Genomic DNA, 13,649 nt, shown 5'->3' on the forward strand with positions numbered 1-13,649 from the left:
CTCCTGTGCCCCTTTCACCTACAACCATCAAAGCTTTTTTTTCCCCTTGAATAATTCCTTACTTTTTGGCACTATAAGATGCTCTAGTCTCATTTTGTATATCCCCCACCCTAGAATCAACCATTTTTCCTAGGATCCCTGTTCATTTAGTGGGAGAATAGTATTAAAAATGAACAAGCAAGAAATGGATGATTTCAGATAAGAAACCAAGGAAATAAACTTGTGCATACTAATCACAGGTATGTATATTAAACTAAACAAAAGCTCATGCTTATCTATCCAACTTTAATCCATAGGCATATAAATCATTTTGGCCTCCTTCTTGCCTATCTGTAACTTCTTACTCTTAACAGTGAGAAATTTGGTTCTCATAATCTTCTACTCCTTTACAAAATTGCTGAATTCCAGTGCACATTTATAAGTAGTTTAAGAATTGTTAACCCATACCCCAATGGGAAACACTGTTATCAACAGCATCTTTGCATGATTACTTTTACTTTAAGTCTTACATTTTCCCTTCATTTTCAAGCTTACTTATGTCAGCATCATTTCCCCCCATCTCATTCAGAGATGTTGTTTTATCCGTTTTTAATGTACTTCAATTTGGAGGGCATATTTTGCATCTCATCATGGGATTCCCCAATCTCCTAAATGACTTTTTAAAATTTTGTATTGATTAAGGTATACTTTATATGCTGTGCAGTTCTATGGAATTTGACAAATGGATAATGCCATGTATTCAACTTTGTAGTATTATACAGAGTATTTTCACTGTCCTGAAAGGTCCCCTGTTTCATTTATTGAAATCTCCCTTTTCTACCTCTGCCATATTCTTGCAACCACTCATCTGTTTACTATCTCTATTTCTGTTTTATAGAAAATGTCATCTAAAAATTAACTTATTTACTTTTAATTTTAAAATATGTTTATCATTCTTCTTGTCTCCTTCACTGGATATTTGCAGTGCTGCCTAACTTATCTCTTTGCTTCAGTATTCATCACTTTATCATCTATCCTGAAAATTGTTACTGGACTGTTCTAACAAGTGATTGAATTGTTCCTGTTTTATTAAAATCTTTTAATAGCTCACGTTAATATGTGATATAGATCAAAACATTCAACTTGATCTTATTCCCATTATAGGAAATCGAGTGCTAAAAAAAAATCACAATTTTTCAAACGTAGTTGGATGCTAAGTAGCTTTGCAGTATCCTTTCATTTTGGGTGAGGTTTTTGCCACAAACCCTTGACTTCCAGGGTCAGCATGTGACTTAGTTTAGCCTGTAGGATGTTAGCAAGTGTGACAAGAGAAGCTTGAGAAACCATTTTCACTTTTCTGCGTCTTCTTTTGGAACTGATGTTACAATGAGAATCTGCCCAGGCTTGCCTCTTGACTGGAAATGAGGAAAAAATGGCAGAGAACTGAGTCATCCTAGGACTGGCTTTTCTAGACAGTCTGCCTCCATTCAAACTGCCATCTGACCACACATGTGTAAGAGCTCAACTGGGAACAATCAGCCCAACCCAGAGCAGCAGAAGCACCCAGCTGACCCACAGACTTGTGAGAAATAAGAAGTGGTTATCGGTTTAGGTTGCTAAGTTTGGAAACAATTTGCTTTTCTTTCTGACCTCCTGCCTGCTATTCTCTCCTTTGTGCATTACATTTCATTGACATTGAGCTACTTTCCCTTCCCTGATGATTTAGGGTGATGATGAACAGTTTCACAGCACATTCGTGGAATGCTTCAAGTGCTTATTCAAATGAGCAAACAAACAAGTCTTGCCCTATTCCACAGGGTTGTGAGAAATTCTGGACACCTCAAATACTTGAGAAGAACTGGTTCTTCTCTAAATTTTGTGAAGCAAATCTGTTCTTCTAGCCAGAAAAATTCATGTAGCTATCACATCAGAATACCATCACTTTAAATAAACTGTCCAAGGGAGAGCTTGTTTTTTTTCTTTTTTTGCTTTTTACAATGATGAGTTACCTATTTTAGTTAGCTTGAAGAAAGGATTATTGAAAGAAACAGAGCCATCTTACAGAAATCAAGCACTGCTCTGCCTCATGAAAAGTTACCCAACAACAGGCAAGTCATCACAGTTCTTCCTTTCCATCATCTTCCTCCTCTCTGAAGCCAAAGGATCTCTTATATTTACTTCTGTCTTTCATGTGTTCCATTCTCCTTTCTCTTTGTGTTTTACCTGATTACTACCAATCTACATGGGACCTTCCAACCTTGATATCATCAAGTCTTTCGATTCAGAGGATATAATTGGCAACTGAGTGGTCATTGCATTTATACACTGGTCTCATCAGCCATGGTAAGTGGTGGCAGAATCATGTGACACACACAGGGTAAATAAATAGTATGTGACTCTGTATATTTTCATGAAATAAAACAACATTTACCATTTTCGATAATTAGAGTTCTCCTGCACATGTATTTGCATACCCCAGATGTGGTTTTACTTTCCTATTCATATCTACCTTCAAACTAAGTTAATGTTGTAGATAAACTATCCTGAAGAGCAGTTGATATACCCTTAGGTCACTTGATCCATTGCAAATTGTGAACATAGCTGCCATAAACACCAGTATGCAAATGTCCATTAGTGTCCCTGATTTATGTTCTTCTGGGTATATACATAATGAGGGGGTTGCAGGATCAAAAGGCAACCTCATATTTTAGCCTCCTGTGGAACTACCACACTGCCCACCAGAGGGGCTGCACCATTCTACTTCATCACCAACAGTGAATAGGTACATATCTCTCTCTCCACATTTTCCCAGCATGTGTATCTTCCTGTTTATTTTCTAAATAGTTTTATTCATACACCATGCAACCAATCCTAAATAAACAATCAATGGCTCCCAGTATAATTACATAGTTATGTATCAGCCACCACAATCTATAGGAGAACATTTCCATTTTGTCCACAAAGAAAGAAGAAGAAGAAAAGATCTTTTAAAAATACAGAATAAAAAACAAGGAGAAGCAGCAACGACAAATGTCTTATTGACTTTTAGCTTTGGTATATTGCCTTTCTTATAATTATTGGGAGCATGTTATGATGTTACTGTTAACTATAGACCCTAGTTTGCATTGACTGTATTTTTTCCACATATCATCCCATTTTCAACACCTTGCAATGTTGACATTGATTTGTTCTCCCTGATTCAAAAACTTTCTTGTATTTGTACATTTAATCACCATCATTGCCAACCCCAGGTTTCACTGAGTATTGCAGTCCCAGTTTTTATCCTCTATCTTTTCTTCTGATATCATACATGCCCCTAGCCTTGGTCTTTCACTTTCAAGCTACTTTTGTCCTTGGATCTAAAGTGAGTCTCTTATAGATAACATATAGATGGATCCTGAGTTTTTAATTCATTCTACCAGTCTGTGTTTTTGATTGGGGACTCTTAATCCATTAACATTCAATATTTTTACTGTAAAGACACTTTTTTCTTCCACCATTTTGCCTTTTGGAGTTTACATTTCATATCATATTTTTTCCTCTTTTTACCGTTACTGATAATCTTCATTTCCACACTTTTCTCCAAACTTCTCTCCTGTTTTTTCCTATCTACTGGCTGTGCTCCCTTTAAAATTTCTTGTAGATCAGATCTCCTGTTCATAAACTCTCTCAGTGTCTGTTTGTCTGAAAAATATTTTAAATTATTTATTTTTTAATTTAGAAGTATTTTAAATTATCATTATTTTTGAAGGACAGTTTTGCCACTATATTAGCTAGGGTTCTCGAGAGAAACATAATCAGCAGGAGATATCTGTAAATATAAAATTTATAAATGTCTCATGTAACTGTGGTGATATAGAGCTAACAGTCTATAAGGCAGACCTCAAGCTGGCTGCTCCAATGAAGGTCCTCAACGAACTCTCAAGAGAGGCTGGCTGGGCAACCATGGGGATGTAAGAGTCCAAGATCTATAGCACAGGCCACGAGCTGGAAGCTCTAATGAAGGTCCTCAATGAACTCTCAGGACAGGCTGGCTGGCTGAAGCAGGAAAAGTGATGGTCTCTTATGAATTATCCTGAAAACCCTCCTGGTGATTAGATTAAGCATCACTCATTTCAGGAGACACCCCCTGAAATGGATGCAGCCAATGTGGTCATGATTTAAGTCCATGAAATGTCCTCATAGCAACAATAGGCCAGTGTTTGCCAGACTAGACAACTAAGTACTACTGGGCCACTTTGACACATGTGTCTTGGAGTAGGTCTATTTGGATTTATTCTGTTTGGGGTACACTGCACTTCTTGGATCTATAATTTTGTATCTTTCATAAGAGTTGGGAAAATTCCAGTGGTTATTGCTTCCATTATTCTTTCTCCTGCTTTCCCTTCTCTTCCCCTTTTGGGACACCCAAAATGCATATGTATTCATGCACTTCATATTGTCATTCACTTCCCTGAGACCCTGCTCATATTTTTGCATTCTTTCCCCTATCTGTTGTTTTGGGTACAGGATTTTAGATGTTCTGTCCTAGAGTTAACTAATCCTTTTTTCTGCCTCTTCAAATCTGCTGTTGTGTATCACTGTTGTGTTTTTCATCTCTTCTATCATGCCTTTCATTCCCATAAGTTCTGCCATTTGTTTTTTCAGGATTTTGAGTTATCCTCTATGATCACCTAGTGTCTTCTTTATATCCTTCATTTCTGTCACATATTTTCTTTCACCTCATCGATTTGGTTTTTATTTGATTTAGAAGATTTGTTTGAACATCTTTAATTAGCTGTTTCAGCTTCTGTATCTCATTTGGTGTGTTAGTTTGTTCCTTTGACTGGGCCATAGCTTCATGCTTCCTAGTATGACTTGTAAGTTTTGCTGATGTTTAGGCATCTGACTTCCTTGATTAGTTTATTCTGGAGGTCTTTTTTTTTCCTTTTTGTTACCTAGGGTTTTCTTGTTGATTGGCTTTGTTCTCTGTCTGTTCTTTGACATTCAGTTCAATTTATTCTAGCCCTCTAGCATAGCTTCTGTTCAACTAACTAGAGTTTTTCAGCTCTTGTTTTTCTGTGTCTTGCCCTGTCAGATAGGATTGACCCCAGTTGGATTTTCCCAGACAAAAGAGGCCCAGGACCCAGGACAAAGGTATAATCAATATCAAGTTTCCCTGAATATGAGACCCAGCAGAGTACCAGTCATTCATGTGAGTCCTCTTGACTCGCAAGAATGTTTTTCCTTTCCTGCCCAACAGATGTGCTAGTCAGCCCACAGCTCTCCACTGGCATAAAGTTCTCTGCTGCCTTTAATTCTTAGCAGATTCTGTCCCTATCAGGGGTGTGGTTGAGATAGAGGCTGAGGCAGAAGACCACCATAAACTGTTTCTGTTTTCCAGCCTCTGGGGTCTGAATTTTTTAAATGATAGCTCCCACTTGGTGGTCCCTAGTGCTCCCTTCTCTTTTTCATGAGGATGATAAGCCTTTTAGGTGATTATCTCCTTTACCTGACTAGTTACTTTATCTCTCAGACATACCTTTATTCTACCTTTGCCTGGGGCAATGCTGAAACCTGAGATTGCCTGCAGCTTTATTTATTTAATGGGCAGCTACAAAGTTAAAAAAAAAGGAAAGAAAGAAACAGGAAAAAAATCCTTTTCAGAGCTGAACTCCAGTCCCTTAGGTTTGCCATTCAAGAGCTGGAATTGGTGCCTGGAACTATGTACCCCTTTTCTTGAGGCACAGTCATTTTCCAGTTTCTGAGCATGGCCAAATGCAAAATCCTCTTTTTTGTTTTTTATCAGTCCTACCTCCTTTCTGCAGGGAAGAGATCTCCTGGTTCCTTTTGTGCCTGTTCCAGGTTCTTCTGTGCTCAGGGCTTGTATTCAGCAGTCCAAATGTGTTAATTAATTCTGCAGTTGGAGCTCAGTTGAGCTACTTTCCCTTACTCTTAGTAGTGACTGCTTCTTTTTCCTACAGGGAAGTAACTTCCAAAAAGCCTGGTGTCCCAGTGGGGGAGGAGCACCTGCCTCCATGCCTTGGGAGAACTTTCAGTTCTGTGCTGTGATGTTGGCTCTTCCACTCATTCTCGACTGGTGAACGATGTGTGTCTAATCACAGGAGTCCTTTGGACAGTTGTTCCAGACAGTTCCTGCCTATTTACTAGGACAAACTAAATTCTACACTTACCTATGCTGCCATCTTGCCCTGCCTTCACCCCATCATTTTGTAACACATTTTCCACTGTAATAATTTTTTATAGTTACATTATTTATTATCAATGAATCAAAAACATTGAAATCACTTGTTTTACATTTTTAGAAAGTATGCAATATGTTTTCTCTTCATGAGATCAGACTCACGCTGATAAATAGTCTGGTGCAAAGGATCTGGCTGTCTGTTTAGCATAGAGTTATTTTCCTTCCAACTTAGGCCATTTATGCTTTCTTGGTATAGCAATTTATTTTCACTTCAGGAGTCTCCCTGCCAAATGAAATCTTTGTTAGTTCACAAATAAATGCAGTCCAGAGAGGTGAGGATTCTTTTCTCAGCAGGGGAATTTACTAAATAGCTCTAAAATGCCTGCTAATCTATTTGGCTTCATGTAATTTTTACGCATGACAAAATAAATAATAGTGAAACTAATATATTTAAATACCATTGTGAATTAGTGCATGTTAAATTTCCTAAGGCTGTACATAATTTTAATGATATTTTATTTTAATCTGTTTATATTGGTACTTGGTAGCACAAAATCAAAAGAAAAATTTCTGAGAACAAACTCAGCTACCTATTACCATATCTTGATAGATACGATATTTAATCTTTTTAGGTGGGTACATCAATTGATATATTCTAAAATGTAAGATTTTCTTTAGATTATGTGGTAAAATATAGAACAATACATGATTCTGATCCAGACAGAATTGATAACCAGCTTCCAAAATGTTAAAATTCAATTGCTCCTCAGCTCTTCAAGGGCTTCATATTCATTAGAGAAAATCATAATGCTTTAGCATAATGATAAATATCTTTTCATAAGCCACTTGCCCCTTCACATTAATTCCACATGCTAGCCATACCTGTGGTGACCAAATCGTTTACACCAAAACGGGGCCCTTTTGAGTGCAAAAGTGAGTATTATTAATAATTAAGCTGGAATAGCAGGTACAGACATGAACTTCTAGGCAAACTATGACCTGTCCACCCTGGTCAGATGTGACTACTCTATTCTCCTGTAGGCCAGAGAAAAGTAGCTGATACTAGCACAGGATTATGGGACAAGCAGTATTCTGACCTCAAATAAAAAAAAATGAAAACCAAATCAACATTTATGAAGTAGACAGAAAAACTGACAAATTCCTCGAAAGCAGAGAAGAGGAGCACATATGTCAAGCTGGGCCACAAACAATGATCCTAGTAATGAAGCTGCTGTGATACCTGCAGTCGTTTGCTCTGCCCCTTGGGTTCCTCTTGTATAGAATAGAACAACAATAATAACCACCTGTTTCGATTACCTTGAGTCCTCAAGCAAAGACCATGCAATGAGCTGGCTTAAACAATGGGATTTTATTAGATCATAGTTTTGAGGCTCAGTAAACGTCCAATTCAAGGCATCACCAATGTGATGTTTTCTTCCCAAAGACTGGCAATCTATGGCTGGCTACCGGTGATCCTGGTACATGGCTCCCCTGTCACATGGCAATACACATGGCAACTTCTCCTAGCCTCTCCCTTCTCTTTTGGGTTCCATTGACCTTCAGCTTCTTGCTTTTACTGGCTTTCTCTCCATCTGTCTGAATTCTGTTTTGCTTACAAAAGACTCTAGTAATAAGCTTAAGAGCTATCCTGATAGAATTGGGCACAACTTAACTGAAGCAATCTTATCAAAAAGTCTTAATTAAAATGGGTTCACATTCTTAGGAATGGATTAAGTTTAAGAACATGTTTTTTCTTGGGTACACAGCTCCAAACTACCACACTACCTCCTAAGATTATTTAAGGTATCGAAGGATAAATATACATAAAGCCCTTAGAACAGCAATTGTCACATATCAACAGTCTTTTGTTATTGGCTTTTGTTGTTTCGTTGCTGTGACATATGGCACTGTTGCATATTAGCTGGGTGGTGTTCAGTATGTCAAGCTTTCTAAAGATTCAAGTATTTTCATGGTTAAAAATATAGACAATGTGTAGTAGCCTTTCAAAGTTACTCTTTAAAGAAAGGTAAACTTATTTATACAAGAACTTTGTATAATCTCCATATATTACTAATAAAACTGTAACATGTCTGTCCATCTAGTTGCCTAGCTATCTAGCTATCTAGTTTGCTATCTAGCTACCTATCTCAATCTGTCTATCTCTACATCTATCTATTCAGAATTTCCAAGTGTTTTAATAATTGACATAAGTGCTACATATTTATTTTTTATATTCTTTTTGAATAATAGACTCAAAGCTTATTTTTTCGAAATATTTTTATTTCTAAATGATGTTTAACCAACTCTATATGCTGCCTGGTTTGAAACTTCATGTACCCTGAGAAAAGCCATGTTCTTCTAGTCCATTTTTGTGGGTGTGGACTGGTTGTGGGTGGGATCTTTTGATTAGGTTGTTTCCATGGAGATGTGACCCACACAATTCAAGGTGGGTCTTAATCCTTTCCTGGAGCCCTTTAGGAAAAGGAGCTGAGATAAGCTAAGAGAAAAGAAAATGCCCCAGAACAAGTCAGAAAGACCCAAGGGAGTCGAGAGCCACTTTGAAATCAACCCAGGAGAGAAAGGCCAGCAGATGTGGTGGTGTGCCTTCCCACATGACTGAGGAAGCCTAGACACCACTGGCCTTTCTCTGAAAGTAGCCTTAGAATTGTAACTTGTAACTTAATAAATTCCCTTTGTAAAAGCCAGTCTATTTCTGGTATATTGCATTCCAGCAGCTTTAGCAGACTGAAACATATGCCAATTGTGGTTAAAGGGTCAATTTTTTATTATTTTGGTTTAGTTTTCCTCTACTGTCTCTATTTGGTTTATCCATGTCTCAGAAAGCCTGTATCATTAAAGACATAATACTGGTAGGAAGGAAGACTTCTTCCTCTCCTCTGATGGTTTTTCCTTGGGGTTGGACATTGCCTAAGTCCTTCTAAACTCATGGCTCAACCCCTGTGCCTCCCAGGTACCTGTTACCTGATTGATAGATAAAAAATCCTTGATCCTCCTTCTTTAGCTGGTGAAGTTTATTTCTCAATAGTTTTGGTATTCTAAGAAGATTGCTTGATTTGATATTCCATTTAATTTCACAAGGACAAAGATGAAACCTGGTTATACTATAAACTTTTCATCAGGTGGTTTGTCTTGATTTGACTTTTCTGTTGGGTGGATGAAATGTGTATTCAGCTCAGGGCTGATACTCAGCAGGTATGCCTGTATGGCTTCCCCAGTTGTTGGGATTGGATGATACTATTCTTAATGATCTATGACTTTGCCACATGGTTGTTAAATATTTTGAATATTAACTCTGCCTTCAGCCTTATAAATTATAGTAGTGATAACTCTCCTTTTCTATCTGCTGATTAAGTTTTGTTTGTTAGCATTTCCTAACTTAACCAGAGGAAAAAGTTATTGAAAAGAAATTTACTTATTGACTCATTTGAAAATCCCAGGGCTACAATGTTAAATTAATCCAGGGATTACCATTCCACTGTCTTCTATCACAAATGTATTCCCTGGAGCACAAGGATGCAAAATCTCAACAAATATGTCAAATGAAAAATTACCTGTCTTTTAGTACAAATCAGCATGTTGAATTGTCTTTTAAAGTTTTAAGGATTATCTCTTAAATCCACAATAATGAATATTTTTGTTGATTCCTTTTGTCCATATTTTACTTAAAAGAAATTAGCTTAAATATGAATAAGTAACTGAAAACACTACCAACAAAATCCCAATATCTTTTCAAACCATTATTATTCACGTCAAAGTAGAAGATATGAAGAAACTAGAAGGCAATATATTAAGTCTATTTTTCTTGTTTTGTGAGATATTGAGTTACTGGCATTTGAGAAAGGAAAGGAAAGAATTATAACTGGACCTTGCCTGAACTAAGCTTGAATCTTCGCTCCCACAGCCTCCCAACTCACAAACACAAGGGGCCTGTGAACTTCACAGATGGCCTTTATGTAATTCCCCTCTTCTCTATTGTTTTCAAATGGCTTTGTCTGTCTTCAAAGCTATCTTTGACACCTGCTTTAGTCTAGTATAATCTTTACAAAAATATCAGGAGTGGTGAAGTGAGAAAGCATACAGTATGAATTTTCCCCAGGTAGGTTCTACACGCTAGAAAAGACTCTCACGCTAAGGTACAAAAAAAGTAGAACACATAATATCCATCCTCCAGGAATCCACTGTCTATTCGGAATTACTGAACACGGAAACACGAAATGACTAAAAAGTCATTTTAGATAGGGGAAGAAGAAAAAGAACCAAGAATTAAATCGCTATAAGGAGTATTATCCACCCCTGCTTTGCTGATTGTGTTGATGAATTTTGTAAATCCATGGAGCCAGAGTAAATATATTAGGTCTGCATACTTCAAATTAATATTTAAAAAAATGATTGATAAGTACAAATGATCTAATGACCAATGTATAAGATATGATAAGGAATATGTGTGTGTGTGTATACATATATATATATGAAGATATATATATATAGGCTCATACATGTGTATATGTATTCATGTTTTGTCTTGTGCATCCAATCAGTCACCAGATTATTCCTTGCATTTCTGTTTTTTTCTTTCAGAAAACAAACACAAACTTGAACAATTCTACACAGGTAAATAAAACTTAATCCTCCCACCAAAGCTATTAGGTAGGCAGCAAATGTCGGAAACAACTGTTCCGGGGCTCCAGAACACGGAAGAGCCTGCTGAGCCCCAAGGCAGGAGCGGGAGTGTTTCCCCCAGCGGCGGCCACCCGCGCCATCCCCCACCCTCGCTGCGGCCGCCTTGGGATCCAGTCCCTGGCTGACTGCTGCTGCCAGAAAGGGACATAAAAGTTCTCTTTGCCCAAGAACAGGGGTGGGCATGGCCTAGCACTGATCACGGCTTTTGAACAGAGAACTCAGGTGGCTGGGTCCCGGCGCTGAGCTCCTGAACTCATCTCCGGCAAAGGCCCTGGTAGTCACTGTTTGAACCCTGCCCCTAACAAGGGCGGAGGGGTAGATATTTAAAGACCCAGGGCCTCCTGAGGGCTATACGAACAGTTTGCTGAAGGGTGGAGCAAAGGGACAAGTATTTTATGATTTCACTTGTACAAACTGAGTATAAAAAGCAAACTGTCAGATTACCAGGAGTTATCAGGAGATACTTAGGGCTAGAAGATGGGGAGTTGAGGCTTAACTTGTGCAGAATTTCTGTTTAGGCTGATGGAAAGTTTTGGAAGTGGGTGGTGGTGAGGATGATAGCTTATTTTGGCGAGTTTAATCAACTGTACAGTTTAATCAACTGTACTGAACTGTGTATGTGCATGTGATGTGTCCATGCCAAAAAAAAAAAAAAGAAAAAGAAAAGATAGAACTGTACAACACACTGACACCCATCGTTTTTAATGGTCTGTAGTTACTAGAATAACTATAAGAAAGGTCTTTCGTGAATTATAACAAATGCACAATACTAATACAAGGTGGTAGTAATAGAGTGGTGTATGGGAAAATAAAACTAATAAAAGTAATGGAAGATAGAGCTATTTTAATAATCTTTCATCAGTTGTAACAAGGTAACTACTGTTTAAAAATAGTACAGTTTATTAAAGCAAGTGCTGTCATTAAATTTTAAAAAGGATACCTCCATAATCTCCTTGGTTTGTGATATAATGGATAGTAATTACATTTCAGCTAAGATGCTATAAAATACAACTTATCACTAACTCGGATCCTGTGGTAAATAATAACTGTTCTTAGGTGAAGTAATCCCCTCATTTTCCTGTGGTCAGCTCTGCCCTGCCTCACACTGAGGGCCTGAGAATCCAATTGCAGTCAGGAGTCAGACCCTGGTTCACCCTTCCAAGAAAATTAATTTTGGGGGACAGGTTGATAATAGAGTTTATATGAAAAAGTAATCCCAGAAGTATAAAAAAGAATAAAAGGATGAATTCCGAGAAGGCACCCTGTCTACCAGATATTAAACATACTGCGAAGCCTCTACCACTAAAACAGTATGATCCTGTAGAATGAACAGAAAGTCATGGTTAGAATGGAGAGCCTACAAATAGAAATAAAACATCTGATAACAGTGGAAATTAGAATTATTGGGGTAAGGATGGTATTTTTAACAAATGATACTATGATAACTGGATACCAAGTGATACTGGGATAATTGGATAAAATGAGCTATATTTTCACACCACTACAAGAACAAACTCCAAATGAAGAAATGCAATGGAAAAGGAAATGAAAAACAAAACTAGAAAAACAAAATCATGCAAAAATAAAATACGGGTGAATTGATTTATAATCTGGGAGAAAGGAGTGGCTTTCTAAATATGAATAAAAATCCAGATGCAATAAAAAAGATTGATGCAGTTGACTACAAAAAAGTAAATATGTCTGCATGGCCAAAAGGTATAATAGAAATTGCAAAAAAAAAAGAATAAAGTAAACAAAGTCAAAAGATAAATGACAGAGAAAATATACTCATCATGGAACAAGGTACATAAAAATATGGAATGCAGAAAAGCAACAAGTAATCCTGTGGAGATGGAATTGGAGGGATTGGTATAGACTTAAGACCTCTGAAACATGTGCAGGTATATGTCTATGTGTAGTTTTGTTTACATATACATGTGTGTATTTTTGCATATTTCCAAGTGATTGTGTATATATGCATATACGCAAGTTTGTTTCCTAGCTCTGTCCACAGAAAAAGACCAGAAACAAAGAAACTCTCAAATAAATGAACACATCTGGCACCCAGATCTTAGTCTCTAATATTATTCCTTACTAAAAAGAACCAAGACTTCTTGGATAAATGACAGATTACATGGTTGGGGTGTGGTGGGTACAAGATGAGCCTGAGATAATTTTTTTTCCCCAGAAGTTAAGGAAATTTTCGAAGATATTTTGAGGGCATATGGCATATGCACAGATTACCAGCTTGAAGGGCACCCCCTCCCCCGTCAAAGCTGGGATAATTTATGTATCATAATAATTAGGGACAATAATGAATTGTAGAATACTAAAAATATAGAAATTTGTGAGTCTTTAATGAAAATAGATAAATGGAGAAATACATATATTCGTGCATACAATAATGGGATTGAAGAGAGGATTCTAGCCTATACTAAAATGTTGAATGATGACTGGTAAAGGATGCTAAGAGTTGGAAAATCATTTTGAAATAAACATAACAATATTTGACAAAGATCCTCATTGGATGCTAAATCTAGGGAGACATTTAGGAGTGAGATTTTGCCTGGCCTTCAAGAGTTTTTCCACAATTACTTATTTCTTTCTAGGGGGAGAAAAGGCAGTAACCAAAAAATGGAGAAATTGGGCAAAACCTTGATGGAGTGACCAAAATTAACATACAAAATGAGGGACAGGTGGTCACGATGAGCCTGCAGATGCAATGCCCCAAGGAAGGTGCACATCCTGTATGCTGCATCCCGCTCGAAAATGGATCACCTGCATG

This window comes from Tamandua tetradactyla, chromosome 18 (genome assembly GCF_023851605.1).
Source record: "Tamandua tetradactyla isolate mTamTet1 chromosome 18, mTamTet1.pri, whole genome shotgun sequence".
Taxonomy (NCBI): domain Eukaryota; kingdom Metazoa; phylum Chordata; class Mammalia; order Pilosa; family Myrmecophagidae; genus Tamandua; species Tamandua tetradactyla.